The 13,183-nt window shown below is 47.6% G+C and overlaps 6 non-coding genes across 6 annotated transcripts; all 6 read left to right on the top strand.

The window, feature by feature from the left end:
• Positions 1-995: 995 nt before the first annotated feature.
• TRNAN-GUU (transfer RNA asparagine (anticodon GUU)) lies at positions 996-1,068 on the top strand. Its single transcript has one exon. It is a non-coding gene; the product is annotated as a tRNA-Asn (tRNA).
• Positions 1,069-4,399: 3,331 nt separating this feature from the next.
• Positions 4,400-4,472, top strand: TRNAN-GUU (transfer RNA asparagine (anticodon GUU)). Its single transcript has one exon. It is a non-coding gene; the product is annotated as a tRNA-Asn (tRNA).
• A 2,575-nt stretch (positions 4,473-7,047) lies between these two features.
• Positions 7,048-7,120, top strand: TRNAN-GUU (transfer RNA asparagine (anticodon GUU)). Its single transcript has one exon. It is a non-coding gene; the product is annotated as a tRNA-Asn (tRNA).
• A 1,842-nt stretch (positions 7,121-8,962) lies between these two features.
• Positions 8,963-9,035, top strand: TRNAN-AUU (transfer RNA asparagine (anticodon AUU)). Its single transcript has one exon. It is a non-coding gene; the product is annotated as a tRNA-Asn (tRNA).
• A 74-nt stretch (positions 9,036-9,109) lies between these two features.
• On the top strand, positions 9,110-9,182 carry TRNAN-GUU (transfer RNA asparagine (anticodon GUU)). The gene has a single exon. It is a non-coding gene; the product is annotated as a tRNA-Asn (tRNA).
• A 1,543-nt stretch (positions 9,183-10,725) lies between these two features.
• On the top strand, positions 10,726-10,798 carry TRNAN-GUU (transfer RNA asparagine (anticodon GUU)). The gene has a single exon. It is a non-coding gene; the product is annotated as a tRNA-Asn (tRNA).
• The last annotated feature ends 2,385 nt before the right edge of the window (positions 10,799-13,183 follow it).

The raw sequence follows: 13,183 nt of genomic DNA, 5'->3' as shown, positions 1-13,183 counted from the left end.
TGTTAACCAAAAGGTTAGTGGTTGGAGCCCACCCGGGAGCGGTGTTGTGAGATCTCAAATGTAACGTAAAAATCTAAAGTTTTTCCACAATACCTGACGAACATTTAATCTTTGGGCTGCCGTTGCGCAATGGTTAGCGCCGTGGGCTGTTAACCGGAAGGTTGGTGGTTCGAGCCCATCCGGGAGCGGTGTTGTGAGGTCTTAGATGTAACGTAAAATTCAGAGTTTTTCCACAATACCTGACGAACAATTAATCTTTGGGTTTCCGTTGCGCAATGGTTAGCGCCGTCGGCTGTCAACCGAAAGGTTGGTGGTTCGAGCCCATCCGGGAGCGGTGTTTTGAGGTCTTAGATGTAACGTAAAATTCAGAGTTTTTCCACAATAACTGACGAACATTAAATTTTTGAGCTTCCGTGGCGCAATGGTTAGCGCGTTCAGCTGTTATTCAAAAGGTTTGTGGTTCGAGCCCATCCGTGAGCGGTGTTGTGAGCTCTCAGATGTGACGTAAAAAGTCAAAGTTTCTCCACAATACCTGACGACCATTTAATTCTTGGGCTTCCGTGGCGCAATGGTTAGCGCGTTCGGCTGTTAACGGAAAGGATGGTGGTTCGAGCCCATCCGGGGGCGGTGTTGTGAGGTCTCAGATGTAACGTAAAAAGTCAAAGTTTTTCCACAATACCTGACGACCATTTCATTTCTGAGCTTCCTTGGCTCCATGGTTAGCGCGTTCGGATGTTAACCAAAAGGTTGGTGGTTCGAGACCACCCGGGAGCGGTGTTGTGAAGTCTCAAATGTAACGTAAAAAGCGAAAGTTTTTCCACAATACCTGACGACCGTTTAATTTTTGTGCTTCCGTGGTGCAATGGTTAGCGCGTTCGGCTGTTAACCAAAAGGTTGGTGGTTGGAGCCCACCCGGGAGCGGTGTTGTGAAGTATCAAATGTAACGTAAAAAGCCAAAGTTTTTCCACAATACCTGACGACCGTTTAATTTTTGAGCTTCCGTGGCGCAATGGTTAGCGCGTTCGGCTGTTAACCGAAAGGTTGGTGGTTCGAGCCCACCCGGGAGCGGTGTTGTAAGATCTCAAATGTAACGTAAAAAGCCTAAGTTTTTCCACAATACCTGACGACCATTTAATTTTTGGGCTTCCGTGGCGCAAAGGTTAGCGCGTTCGGCTGTTAACCGAAAGGTTGGTGGTTCGAGCCCATCCGTGAGCGGTGTTGTGAGCTCTCAGATGTGACGTAAAAAGTCAAAGTTTTTCCACAATACCTGACGACCATTTAATTTTTTGGCTTCCGTGGCGCAATGGTTAGCGCGTTCGGCTGTTAACTGAAAGGTTGGTGGTTCGAGCCCATCCGGGAGCGGTGTTGTGGGATCTCAAATGTGTCGAAAAAAGCCTAAGTTTCTCCACAATACCTGACGACCATTTAATTCTTGGGCTTCCGTGGCGCAATGGTTAGCGCGTTCGGCTGTTAACCGAAAGGTTGGTGGTTCGAGCCCATCCGTGAGCGGTGTTGTGAGGTCTCAGATATGACGTAAAAAGTCAAAGTTTTTCCACAATACCTGACGAACATTTAAATTTTGGGCTTCCGTGGCGCAAAAGTTAGCGCGTTCGGCTGTTAACCGACAGGTTGGTGGTTCGAGCCCATCCGTGAGCGGTGTTGTGAGGTCTCACATATGACGTAAAAAGTCAAAGTTTTTCCACAATACCTGACGAACATTTAATCTTTGGGCTTCCGTGTAGCAATGGTTAGCGCGTTCGGCTGTTAGCCGAAAGGCTTGGTGGTTCGAGCCCACCCGGGAGAGGTGTTGTGCGGTCTCAGATGTAGCGTAAAATGTCAAAACTTTTCCACAATACGTGACAACCATTTAATTTCTGAGCTTCCGTGGCGCAATGGTTAGCGCGTTCGGCTGTTAACCGAAAGGTTGGTAGTTCGAGCCCATCCGTGAGCGGTGTTGTGAGCTCTCAAATGTAACGTAAAAAGCCAAAGTTTTTCCACAATACCTGACGACCATTTAATTTTTGGGCTTCCGTGGCGCAATGGTTAGCGCCGTCGGCTGTTAACCGAAAGGTTGGTGGTTCGAGCCCATCCGGGAGCGGTGTTGTGAGGTCTTAGATGTAACGTAAAATTCAGAGTTTTTTAAAAATAACTGACGAACATTTAGTTTTTGGGCTTCCGTGGCGCAATGGTTAGCGGGTTCGGCTTTTATTCAAAAGGTTTGTGGTTCGAGCCCATCCGGGAGCGGTGTTGTGAAGTCTCAGATGTGACGTAAAAATCCGAAGTTTTTCCACAATACCTGACGAACATTTAATTTTTGGGCTTCCGTGGCGCAATGGTTAGCGCGTTCGGCTGTTAACTGAAAGGTTGGTGGTTCGAGCCCATCCGGGAGCGGTGTTGTGGGATCTCAAATGTATCGAAAAAAGCCTAAGTTTCTCCACAATACCTGACGACCATTTAATTTTTGGGCTTCCGTGGCGCAATGGTTAGCGCGTTCGACTGTTAACCGAAAGGCTGGTGGTTCGAGCCCACCCGGGATAGGTGTTGTGGGGTCTCAGATGTAGCGTAAAATGTCAAAACTTTTCCACAATACGTGACAACCATTTAATTTCTGAGCTTCCGTAGCTCAATGGTTAGCGCGTTCGGCTGTTAACCAATAGGTTGGGTGTTCGAGCCCACCCGGGGGCGGTGTTGTGAGGTCTCAGATGTGACGTAAAAAGTCAAAGTTTTTCCACAATACCTGACGACCATTTCATTTCTGAGCTTCCTTGGCTCCATTGTTAGCGCGTTCGGATGTTAACCAAAAGTTGGTGGTTCGAGTCCACCCGGGAGCGGTGTTGTGAAGTCTAAAATGTAACGTAAAAAGCCAAAGTTTTTCCACAATACCTGACGACCGTTTAATTTTGGGCTTCCGTGGTGCAATGGTTAGCGCGTTCGGCTGTTAACCAAAAGGTTAGTGGTTGGAGCCCACCCGGGAGCGGTGTTGTGAGATCTCAAATGTAACGTAAAAATCCAAAGTTTTTCCACAATACCTGACGAACATTTAATCTTTGGGCTGCCGTTGCGCAATGGTTAGCGCCGTGGGCTGTTAACCGAAAGGTTGGTGGTTCGAGCCCATCCGGGAGCGGTGTTTTGAGGTCTTAGATGTAACGTAAAATTCAGAGTTTTTCCACAATAACTGACGAACATTAAATTTTTGAGCTTCCGCGGCGCAATGGTTAGCGCGTTCAGCTGTTATTCAAAAGGTTAGTGGTTGGAGCCCACCCGGGAGCGGTGTTGTGAGATCTCAAATGTAACGTAAAAATCCAAAGTTTTTCCACAATACCTGACGAACATTTAATCTTTGGGCTGCCGTTGCGCAATGGTTAGCGCCGTGGGCTGTTAACCGGAAGGTTGGTGGTTCGAGCCCATCCGGGAGCGGTGTTGTGAGGTCTTAGATGTAACGTAAAATTCAGAGTTTTCCACAATACCTGACGAACAATTAATCTTTGGGTTTCCGTTGCGCAATGGTTAGCGCCGTCGGCTGTCAACCGAAAGGTTGGTGGTTCGAGCCCATCCGGGAGCGGTGTTTTGAGGTCTTAGATGTAACGTAAAATTCAGAGTTTTTCCACAATAACTGACGAACATTAAATTTTTGAGCTTCCGCGGCGCAATGGTTAGCGCGTTCAGCTGTTATTCAAAAGGTTTGTGGTTCGAGCCCATCCGTGAGCGGTGTTGTGAGCTCTCAGATGTGACGTAAAAAGTCAAAGTTTCTCCACAATACCTGACGACCATTTAATTCTTGGGCTTCCGTGGCGCAATGGTTAGCGCGTTCGGCTGTTAACGGAAAGGATGGTGGTTCGAGCCCATCCGGGGGCGGTGTTGTGAGGTCTCAGATGTAACGTAAAAAGTCAAAGTTTTTCCACAATACCTGACGACCATTTCATTTCTGAGCTTCCTTGGCTCCATGGTTAGCGCGTTCGGATGTTAACCAAAAGGTTGGTGGTTCGAGACTAGAGCTCGGCATTTTCGATCAATTATCCACAAATTGGTGGATAACCGATTATTTATAAACAAATTTGTGGATTATAATACGATTTAACATGTAAGTTCTGTGGATAATTTTCGGGTATGGATAAAGATAAAATAAAGTGGATAATTGATCGAAAATGCCGAGCTCTATTCGAGACCACCCGGGAGCGGTGTTGTGAAGTCTCAAATGTAACGTAAAAAGCGAAAGTTTTTCCACAATACCTGACGACCGTTTAATTTTTGTGCTTCCGTGGTGCAATGGTTAGCGCGTTCGGCTGTTAACCAAAAGGTTGGTGGTTGGAGCCCACCCGGGAGCGGTGTTGTGAAGTATCAAATGTAACGTAAAAAGCCAAAGTTTTTCCGCAATACCTGACGACCGTTTAATTTTTGAGCTTCCGTGGCGCAATGGTTAGCGCGTTCGGCTGTTAACCGAAAGGTTGGTGGTTCGAGCCCACCCGGGAGCGGTGTTGTAAGATCTCAAATGTAACGTAAAAAGCCTAAGTTTTTCCACAATACCTGACGACCATTTAATTTTTGGGCTTCCGTGGCGCAAAGGTTAGCGCGTTCGGCTGTTAACCGAAAGGTTGGTGGTTCGAGCCCATCCGTGAGCGGTGTTGTGAGCTCTCAGATGTGACGTAAAAAGTCAAAGTTTTTCCACAATACCTGACGACCATTTAATTTTTTGGCTTCCGTGGCGCAATGGTTAGCGCGTTCGGCTGTTAACTGAAAGGTTGGTGGTTCGAGCCCATCCGGGAGCGGTGTTGTGGGATCTCAAATGTGTCGAAAAAAGCCTAAGTTTCTCCACAATACCTGACGACCATTTAATTCTTGGGCTTCCGTGGCGCAATGGTTAGCGCGTTCGGCTGTTAACCGAAAGGTTGGTGGTTCGAGCCCATCCGTGAGCGGTGTTGTGAGGTCTCAGATATGACGTAAAAAATCAAAGTTTTTCCTCAATACCTGACGAACATTTAAATTTTGGGCTTCCGTGGCGCAAAAGTTAGCGCGCTCGGCTGTTAACCGACAGGTTGGTGGTTCGAGCCCATCCGTGAGCGGTGTTGTGAGGTCTCACATATGACGTAAAAAGTCAAAGTTTTTCCACAATACCTGACGAACATTTAATCTTTGGGCTTCCGTGTAGCAATGGTTAGCGCGTTCGGCTGTTAGCCGAAAGGCTTGGTGGTTCGAGCCCACCCGGGAGAGGTGTTGTGCGGTCTCAGATGTAGCGTAAAATGTCAAAACTTTTCCACAATACGTGACAACCATTTAATTTCTGAGCTTCCGTGGCGCAATGGTTAGCGCGTTCGGCTGTTAACCGAAAGGTTGGTGGTTCGAGCCCATCCGTGAGCGGTGTTGTGAGCTCTCAAATGTAACGTAAAAAGCCAAAGTTTTTCCACAATACCTGACGACCATTTAATTTTTGGGCTTCCGTGGCGCAATGGTTAGCGCCGTCGGCTGTTAACCGAAAGGTTGGTGGTTCGAGCCCATCCGGGAGCGGTGTTGTGAGGTCTTAGATGTAACGTAAAATTCAGAGTTTTTTAAAAATAACTGACGAACATTTAGTTTTTGGGCTTCCGTGGCGCAATGGTTAGCGCGTTCGGCTTTTATTCAAAAGGTTTGTGGTTCGAGCCCATCCGGGAGCGGTGTTGTAAAGTCTCAGATGTGACGTAAAAAGCCAAAGTTTTCCCACAATACCTGACGACCGTTTAATTTTTGGGCTTCCGTGGTGCAATGGTTAGCGCGTTCGGCTGTTAACCAAAAGGTTGGTGGTTCGAGCCCACCCGGGAGCGGTGTTGTGAAGTCTCAAATGTAACGTAAAAAGCCAAGGTTTTTCCACAATACCTGACGACCATTTAATTTTTGGGCTTCCGTGGCGCCATGGTTAGCGCGTTCGGCTGTTAACCAATAGGTTGGTGGTTCGAACCCACCCGGGAGCGGTGTTGTGGGATCTCAAATGTAATGCAAAATGCCAAACTTTTTCCACAATACCTGACGACCATTTAATTTTTGGGCTTCCGTGGCGCAATGGTTAGCGCGTTCGGCTGTTAACTGAAAGGTTGGTGGTTCGAGCCCACCCGGGAGCGGTGTTGTAAGATCTCAAATGTAGCGTAAAAAGCCAAAGTTTTTCCACAATACCTGACGACCATTTAATTTTTGGGCTTCCGTGGCGCAATGGTTAGCGCGTTCGGCTGTTAACCGAAAGGTTGGTGGTTCGAGCCCATCCGTGAGCGGTGTTGTGAGGTCTCAGATGTGACGTAAAGAGTCAAAGTTTTTCCACAATACGTGACGACCATTTAATTTTTGGGTTTCCGTGGCGCAATGGTTAGCGCGTTCGGCTGTTAGCCGAAAGGCTTGGTGGTTCGAGCCCACCCGGGAGAGGTGTTGTGAAGTCTCAAATGTAACGTAAAAAGCCAAAGTTTTTCCACAATACCTGACGACCGTTTAATTTTTGGGCTTCCGTGGTGCAATGGTTAGCGCGTTCGGCTGTTAACCATAAGGTTGGTGGTTGGAGCCCACCCGGGAGCGGTGTTGTGAAGTATCAAATGTAACGTAAAAAGCCAAAGTTTTTCCACAATACCTGACGACCATTTAATTTTTGGGCTTCCGTGGCGCAATGGTTAGCGCGTTCGGCTGTTAACTGAAAGGTTGGTGGTTCGAGCCCATCCGGGAGCGGTGTTGTGGGATTTCAAAAGTATCGAAAAAACCCCAAGTTTTTCCACAATACGTGACGACCATTTAAGTTTTGGGTTTCCGTGGCGCAATGGTTAGCGCGTTCGGCTGTTAGCCGAAAGGCTTGGTGGTTCGAGCCCACCCGGGAGAGGTGTTGTGCGGTCTCAGATGTAGCGTAAAATGTCAAAACTTTTCCACAATACGTGACAACCATTAAATTTCTGAGCTTCCGTGGCTCTATGGTTAGTGCGTTCGGCTGTTATCTAATAGGTTTGTGGTTCGAGCCCACCCGGGAGCGGTGATGTGGGATCTCAAATGTAACGTAAAAAGCCAAAGTTTTTCCACAATACCTGACGACCGTTTAATTTTTGAGCTTCCGTGGCGCAATGGTTAGCGCGTTCGGCTGTTAACCGAAAGGTTGGTGGTTCGAGCCCACCCGGGAGCGGTGTTGTAAGATCTCAAATGTAACGTAAAAAGCCAAAGTTTTTCCACAATACCTGACGAAAATTTAATCTTTGGGCTTCCGTGGCGCAATGGTTAGCGCGCTCGGCTGTTAGCCGAAAGGCTTGTTGGTTCGAGCCCACCTGGGAGAGGTGTTGTGTGGTCTCAGATGTCGCGTATAATGTCAAAAATTTTCCAAAATACGTGACAACCATTTAATTTCTGAGCTTCCGTGGCTCAATGGTTAGCGCGTTCGGCTGTTAACCAATAGGTTTGTGGTTCGAGCCCACCCGGGAGCGGTGTTGTGGGATCTCAATTGTAACGTAAAAAGCCAAATTTTTTCCACAATACCTGACGACCGTTTAATTTTTGAGCTTCCGTGGCGCAATGGTTAGCGCTTTCGGCTGTTAACCGAAAGGTTGGTGGTTCGAGCCCATCCGTGAGAGGTGTTGTGAGGTCTCAGATGTGACGTAAAAAGTCAAATTTTTTCCACAATACCTGACGAAAATTTAATCTTTGGGCTTCCGAGGCGCAATGGTTAGCGCGTTCGGCTGTTAGCCGAAAGGCTTGGTGGTTCGAGCCCACCCGGGAGAGGTGTTGTGCGGTCTCAGATGTAGCGTAAAATGTCAAAACTTTTCCACAATACGTGACAACCATTTAATTTCTGAGCTTCCGTGGCGCAATGGTTAGCGCATTCGGCTGTTAACTGAAAGGTTGGTGGTTCGAGCCCATGCGGGAGCGGTGTTGCAAGGTCTCAGATGTGACGTAAAAAGTCGAAGTTTTTCCACAATACCTGACGACCATTTCATTTCGGAGCTTCCTTGGCTCCATGGTTAGCGCGTTCGGATGTTAACCAAAAGGTTTGTGGTTCGAGCCAATCCGGGAGCGGTGTTGTGAGGTCTCAGATGTGACGTAAAAAGTCGAAGTTTTTCCACAATACCTGACGACCATTTCATTTCGGAGCTTCCTTGGCTCCATGGTTAGCGCGTTCGGATGTTAACCAAAAGGTTTGTGGTTCGAGCCCACCCGGGAGTGGTGTTGTGAGATCTCACATGTAACGTAAAAATCCAAAGTTTTTCCACAATACCTGAAGAAAATTAAATCTTTTGGCTTCCGTGGCGCAATGGTTAGCGCGTTCGGCTGTTAGCCGAAAGGCTTGTTGGTTCGAGCCCACCTGGGAGAGGTGTTGTGCGGTCTCAGATGTAGCGTAAAATGTCAAAACTTTTCCACAATTCGTGACAACCATTTAATTTCTGAGCTTCCGTGGCTCAATGGTTAGCGCGTTCGTCTGTTAACCAATAGGTTTGTGGTTCGAGCCCACCCGGGAGCGGTGTTGTGGGATCTCAAATGTAACGTAAAAAGCCAAATTTTTTCCACAATACCTGACGACCATTTAATTTTTGGGCTTCCGTGGCGCAATGGTTAGCGCGTTCGGCTGTTAACCGAAAGGTTGGTGGTTCGAGCCCATCCGTGAGCGGTGTTGTGAGGTCTCAGATGTGGCGTAAAGAGTCAAAGTTTTTCCACAATACGTGACGACCATTAAATTTTTGGGCTTCCGTGGCGCAATGGTTAGCGCGTTCGGCTGTTAGCCGAAAGGCTTGTTGGTTCGAGCCCACCTGGGAGAGGTGTTGTGTGGTCTCAGATGTAGCGTAAAATGTCAAAACTTTTCCAAAATACGTGACAACCATTTAATTTCTGAGCTTCCGTGGCGCAATGGTTAGCGCCCTCGGCTGTTAACCGAAGGGTTTGTGTTTCGAGCCCACCCGGGAGCGGTGTTAAAAGATCTCAAATGTAACGTAAAAAGCCAAAGTTTTCCCACAATACCTGACGACCGTTAAATTTTTGGGCTTCCGTGGCGTAATGGTTAGCGCGTTCGGCTATTAACCGAAAGGTTGGTGGTTCGAGCCCACCCGGGAGCGGTGTTGTAAGATCTCAAATGTAACGTAAAAAGCCAAAGTGTTTCCACAATACCCGACGACCGTTTAATTTTAGGGCTTCCGTGGCGCAATGGTTAGCGCGTTCGGCTGTTAACCGAAAGGTTGGTGGTTCGAGCCCACCCGGGAGCGATGTTGTGAAATCTCACATGTAACGTAAAAATCCAAAGTTTTTCCACAATACCTGACGAACATTGAATCTTTGGGCTTCCGTTGCGCAATGGTTAACGCCGTCGGCTGTTAACCGAAAGGTTGGTGGTTCGACACCATCCGGGAGCGGTGTTGTGAGGTCTTAGATGTAACGTAAAATTCAGAGTTTTTTAAAAATAACTGACGAACATTTAATTTTTGGGCTTCCGTAGCGCAATGGTTAGCGCGTTCGGCTGTTATTCAAAAGGTTTGTGGTTCGAGCCCATCCGGGAGCGGTGTTGTGAAGTCTCAGTTGTGACGTAAAAAGGCAAAGTTTTCCCACAATACCTGACGACCGTTTAAATTTTGGGCTTCCGTGGTGCAATGGTTAGCGCGTTCGGCTGTTAACCAAAAGGTTGGTGGTTCGAGCCCACCCGGGAGCGGTGTTGTGGGATCTCAAATGTAATGCAAAATGCCAAAGTTTTTCCACAATACGTGACAACCACTTAATTTCTGAGCTTCCGTGTCTCAGTGGTTAGCGCGTTCGGCTGTTAACCATTAGGTTTGTGGTTCAAGCCCACCCGGGAGCGGTGTTGTGGGATCTCAAATGTAATGCAAAATGCCAAAGTTTTTCCACAATTCCTGACGACCATTTAATGTTTCGGCTTCCGTGGCGCAATGGTTAGCGCGTTCGGCTGTTAACTGAAAGGTTGGTGGTTCGAGCCCATCCGGGAGCGGTGTTGTTGGATCTCAAATGTATCGAAAAAAGCCTAAGTCTCTACACAATACCTGACGACCATTTAATTTTTGGGCTTCCGTGGCGCAATGGTTAGCGCGTTCGACTGTTAACCGAAAGGCTGGTGGTTCGAGCCCACCCGGAAGAGGTGTTGTGGGGTCTCAGATGTAGCGTAAAATGTCAAAACTTTTCCACAATACGTGACAACCATTTAATTTCTGAGCTTTCGTAGCTCAATGGTTAGCGCGTTCGGCTGTTAACCGAAAGGTTGGTGGTTCGAGCCCATCCGGGAGCGGTGTTGTGAGGTCTTAGATGTAACGTAAAATTCAGAGTTTTTTTAAAAATAACTGACGACCATTTAATTTTTGGGCTTCCGTGGCGCAATGGTTAGCGCGTTCGACTGTTAACCGAAAGGCTGATGGTTCGAGCCCACCCGGGAGCGGTGTTGTGGGATCTCAAATGTATCGTAAAAAGCCAAAGTTTCTCCACAATACCTGACGACCATTTCATTTCTGAGCTTCCTTGGCTCCATGGTTAGCGCGTTCGGATGTTAACAAAAAGGTTGGTGGTACGAGCCCATCCGGGGGCGGTGTTGTGAGGTCTCAGATGTAACGTAAAAAGTCAAAGTTTTTCCACAATACCTAACGACCATTTCATTTCTGAGCTTCCTTGGCTCCATGGTTAGCGCGTTCGGATGTTAACCAAAAGGTTGGTGGTTCGAGCCCACCCGGGAGCGGTGTTGTGAAGTATCAAATGTAACGTAAAAAGCCAAAGTTTTTCCACAATACCTGACGACCATTTAATTTTTGGGCTTCCGTGGCGCAATGGTTAGCGCGTTCGGCTGTTAACCGAAAGGTTGGTGGTTCGAGCCCACCCGGGAGCGATGTTGTGAAATCTCACATGTAACGTAAAAATCCAAAGTTTTTCCACAATACCTGACGAACATTGAATCTTTGGGCTTCCGTTGCGCAATGGTTAACGCCGTCGGCTGTTAACCGAAAGGTTGGTGGTTCGATACCATCCGGGAGCGGTGTTGTGAGGTCTTAGATGTAACGTAAAATTCAGAGTTTTTTAAAAATAACTGACGAACATTTAATTTTTGGGCTTCCGTAGCGCAATGGTTAGCGCGTTCGGCTGTTATTCAAAAGGTTTGTGGTTCGAGCCCATCCGGGAGCGGTGTTGTGAAGCCTCAGTTGTGACGTAAAAAGGCAAAGTTTTCCCACAATACCTGACGACCGTTTAAATTTTGGGCTTCCGTGGTGCAATGGTTAGCGCGTTCGGCTGTTAACCAAAAGGTTGGTGGTTCGAGCCCACCCGGGAGCGGTGTTGTGGGATCTCAAATGTAATGCAAAATGCCAAAGTTTTTCCACAATACGTGACAACCACTTAATTTCTGAGCTTCCGTGTCTCAGTGGTTAGCGCGTTCGGCTGTTAACCATTAGGTTTGTGGTTCAAGCCCACCCGGGAGCGGTGTTGTGGGATATCAAATGTAATGCAAAATGCCAAAGTTTTTCCACAATTCCTGACGACCATTTAATGTTTCGGCTTCCGTGGCGCAATGGTTAGCGCGTTCGGCTGTTAACTGAAAGGTTGGTGGTTCGAGCCCATCCGGGAGCGGTGTTGTTGGATCTCAAATGTATCGAAAAAAGCCTAAGTCTCTACACAATACCTGACGACCATTTCATTTTTGGGCTTCCGTGGCGCAATGGTTAGCGCGTTCGACTGTTAACCGAAAGGCTGGTGGTTCGAGCCCACCCGGAAGAGGTGTTGTGGGGTCTCAGATGTAGCGTAAAATGTCAAAACTTTTCCACAATACGTGACAACCATTTAATTTCTGAGCTTCCGTAGCTCAATGGTTAGCGCGTTCGGCTGTTAACCGAAAGGTTGGTGGTTCGAGCCCATCCGGGAGCGGTGTTGTGAGGTCTTAGATGTAACGTAAAATTCAGAGTTTTTTTAAAAATAACTGACGACCATTTAATTTTTGGGCTTCCGTGGCGCAATGGTTAGCGCGTTCGACTGTTAACCGAAAGGCTGATGGTTCGAGCCCACCCGGGAGCGGTGTTGTGGGATCTCAAATGTATCGTAAAAAGCCAAAGTTTCTCCACAATACCTGACGACCATTTCATTTCTGAGCTTCCTTGGCTCCATGGTTAGCGCGTTCGGATGTTAACCAAAAGGTTGGTGGTACGAGCCCATCCGGGGGCGGTGTTGTGAGGTCTCAGATGTAACGTAAAAAGTCAAAGTTTTTCCACAATACCTAACGACCATTTCATTTCTGAGCTTCCTTGGCTCCATGGTTAGCGCGTTCGGATGTTAACCAAAAGGTTGGTGGTTCGAGCCCACCCGGGAGCGGTGTTGTGAAGTATCAAATGTAACGTAAAAAGCCAAAGTTTTTCCACAATACCTGACGACCATTTAATTTTTGGGCTTCCGTGGCGCAATGGTTAGCGCGTTCGGCTGTTAACCGAAAGGATGGTGATTCGAGCCCATCCGGGAGCGGTGTTGTGAGGTCTCAGATGTAACGTAAAAAGTCAAAGTTTTTCCACAATACCTGACGACCATTTCATTTCTGAGCTTCCTTGGCTCCATGGTTAGCGCGTTCGGATGTTAACCAAAAGGTTGGTGGTTCGAGCCCACCCGGGAGCGGTGTTGTGAAGTCTCAAATGTAACGTAAAAAGCCAAAGTTTTTCCACAATACCTGACGAACATTTAATTTTTGGGCTTCCGTGGCGCAATGGTTAGCGCGTTTGGCTGTTAACTGAAAGGTTGCTGGTTCGAGCCCATCCGGGAGCGGTGTTGTTGGATCTCAAATGTATCGAAAAAAGCCTAAGTTTCTCCACAATACCTGACGACCATTTAATTTCTGAGCTTCCTTGGCTCCATGGTTAGCGCGTTCGGATGTTAACCAAAAGGTTGGTGGTTCGAGCCCACCCGGGAGCGATGCTGTGAAATCTCACATGTAACGTAAAAATCCAAAGTTTTTCCACAATACCTGACGAACATTGAATCTTTGGGCTTCCGTTGCGCAATGGTTAACGCCGTCGGCTGTTAACCGAAAGGTTGGTGGTTCGATACCATCCGGGAGCGGTGTTGTGAGGTCTTAGATGTAACGTAAAATTCAGAGTTTTTTAAAAATAACTGACGAACATTTAATTTTTGGGCTTCCGTAGCGCAATGGTTAGCGCGTTCGGCTGTTATTCAAAAGGTTTGTGGTTCGAGCCCATCCGGGAGCGGTGTTGTGAAGTCTCAGTTGTGACGTAAAAAGGCA

Source organism: Phalangium opilio, unplaced genomic scaffold (genome assembly GCF_054372755.1).
Source record: "Phalangium opilio isolate 3A_F unplaced genomic scaffold, DU_Popi_V2 ptg000019l_1, whole genome shotgun sequence".
Lineage (NCBI taxonomy): Eukaryota > Metazoa > Arthropoda > Arachnida > Opiliones > Phalangiidae > Phalangium > Phalangium opilio.
Note: the sequence above shows the minus strand (reverse complement) of the source record. Positions and strands in the feature narration are given on the sequence as shown.